We start from the raw sequence: 2,872 nt of genomic DNA, 5'->3' as shown, positions 1-2,872 counted from the left end.
ACCTGTTGAATTAATTTATATTTTCTAGCCAAGGGACTGAATTAAAAGTGCTCAGTTTTGCACTGATGAAATTGAGTTAAAAGATGTTACAAATTATTTTTTCATTTATGTGTTATTCAGTTTCTGATATTGTGAAAGTTAAAGATGAGAGGGGGTGTTTGGAATGGGGGGTGGGAAGTGGACATTATTTTAAAATATGAAAAAGATGTGATAAAGTATTTACGAAGTGTTATATATGTAGATGGTAACAGAGGAACAATTGTGTATATGTGACAGTTGAAACGTTTTTGTGGACACTTCAATAATTTGATAAATGAGTGTACAAAAACAAGAAGCAATTAATGTGCGGATAAAGGTTATATAATTAATAAGTATAAAAAGGGACATAAAATATGTAAAAGTGAAGGGAATTTTTGGTTTGATTGTACAAAGAATAAGCAATATAATGTTCAGCAAGATGATGAAAAAAGTAGTGTAATGTCTGAAATTAATGAGGAGGTAGGGGAAAAGTGTTAATGAAAAAGAGGATGAAGTAGTAAAAGTTGACTTAGATAAAAATGTTATATTTCAGGAGGCTGAAGGTAACTACTGAGAGTGTTCAAAATGAAGAAATTGAAAGTGATAAGTCAAATGTTTGTGACTAGGGTGTAAATAATGTTAGGAAAAGAAATCCAATAGGTGCTAGGGTAAGGGTGATGAAAATAAAATTTAAAATACATCACCAGAGATTAAAAAGAAAGGTAAGGAGTAGTTTTAGATGTGTTTCAGTTAATGAAAAGAGTGAAAAATCTGATACTGAGGACAAGGAATAGTTGTACATAAACTCAGAAAAATATTCAAATGAGGTAAAATAAAAAATAAAGAAAATAAAAATTTAAAATACTTCCCTTACACTTAAAAAAGTAGGAAAATTTGCTTTTATTAAATGTGAACAGCATGATTAATATTGTAAGAAGGATACTGATACTAGAATTATGTGCTAAATGTGATTAGATATTATTCCTATAGAGGATGTAAGATTCCTGACAGGTCAAGAAAGATTGCAAACAAACAATTGTGGGCTAGAAATATAATATGGAATTTAGGAAGTGAATGTTATTCTGGAGTGGCTGCATTGTGTAAAAAACAGTGAAAATGTTAGACATAATGTTGGTAAGGATGGCAAGGTTAACTGTGATAGATGTGAGGTGGAGAGAATATGTTTTTAGAATTAAAAACCTCAGCTTTGTCTGGATAATAACTAGCTGTATTCAACTGGACGTATAAGAGAATTTAAGTAGCTTTTTCTGCACTTTTTTTAAAAATACAGTATTTAAATTGATTTAACTGTGTTGCAGGAATATTAACTGAACTGGAAGTTAGTCAGTGTTTGCTGAATTTTATTATTTGCTAGTAATTGCAGGTGTGGGGGTAGCCACATTCTTTGATTTCCTGTCCTTGCCTATTTAAGTGGTACAGTGTGAAATATTTTCTGCTTAAAAACCTCAGAATTTAAGTACCTTTATCTGCACTTTTTTCAAAAAATACAGTATTTAAATTGATTTAACTGTGTTGCAGGAATATTAACTGAACTGGAAGTTAGTCAGTGCTTGCTGAATTTTATTATTTGCAAGGAATTGCAGGTGTGGGGGTAGCCACCTTCTTTGATTTCCTGTCCTTGCCTATTTAAGTGGTACAGTGTGAAATATTTTCTGCTAAAAACCTCAGCTTTGGCTGGCTAAGAACTAGCTGTATTCAACTGGATGTATAAGAGACTTTAACTACCTTTATCTGCACTTTTTTTCAAAAAATACAGTATTTAAATTAATTTAACTGTGTTGCAGGAATATTAACTGAATTGGAAATTAGTCAGTGTTGCTGAATTTTATTATTTGCTAGGAATTGCAGCTGTGGGGGTAGAAACATTCTTTGACTTCCTGTCCTGGCCTATTTAAGTGGTACAGTGTGAAATATTTTCTGCTTAAAAACCTCATCTTTGGCCGGCTAAGAACTAACTGTATTCAACTGGATGTATAAGAGAATTTAAGTACCTTTATCTGCACTTTTTTTCAAAAAATACAGTATTTAAATTGATTTAACTCTGTTGCAGGAATATTAACTGAACTGGAAGTTTTGATTCTGCTCTTCAGTTAGTCCCACCCACCCTTCCTGTTTTTGTTTTGGTGTTAATCTTGCCCTTGAAACTGCCCGCCCCTCTTGTAAATTTGTGTTTGGATACTCCTTCTGGGCCCATCTCATTTGCTCACTCAACTGAGTGCAGTGAGATCATATTCTGATTTTAGGCACTCTTACTGTGTACAAAGAGAGCATCTGAGAAACAGAAAAAAAAAATTAAGCTTGTTTCCTGCCTTTCCTGTTAAGTGGTATAGACTATTTGTAGGCTTCTGAGCCCCCAAGCCCGTCTGTGTTGGAGGGAAGCCTTCTAGCTTAGTTTTTTCTTATAACTAGCCAGTTTTCTAGTTTCAGCACTCAAATCTGTTTCTTTGATCTCAGCACTTGTTCAGAACTCGTTGTAAGCACTACATAAGCTGCAAATTACTACAGCACTCAACTTTCCTCACTTGTCTAGTGTAAAGCAGCTTTTAGTACTTAATAAATAAGCACTTATCCAGGCATGTCTAAGGGTCAGCTCCCAGTGATTTCTCCTGTCTACCTGACGAATCTGGTCATCTTGGGGCAGTTCAGAAATTGCCTCATGTACACAGACAACCCTCTCCTACCACCCAACACTACAACCTGTGAGAGATGCACTTATATAGCCAAACTGGAAGTAAAGCTCTCTTCACCAAAGACTGGACTAGGCAGTCAAGAGGAGAAGGTAAACACTTGCACCACACTCATCACATAGTCCCTCAAAACCTACACCACCCAA

This window comes from Protopterus annectens, chromosome 10.part0 (assembly GCF_019279795.1).
Source record: "Protopterus annectens isolate FY-2018-M chromosome 10.part0, PAN1.0, whole genome shotgun sequence".
In the NCBI taxonomy this organism is placed as follows: domain Eukaryota; kingdom Metazoa; phylum Chordata; order Ceratodontiformes; family Protopteridae; genus Protopterus; species Protopterus annectens.
Note: the sequence above shows the minus strand (reverse complement) of the source record.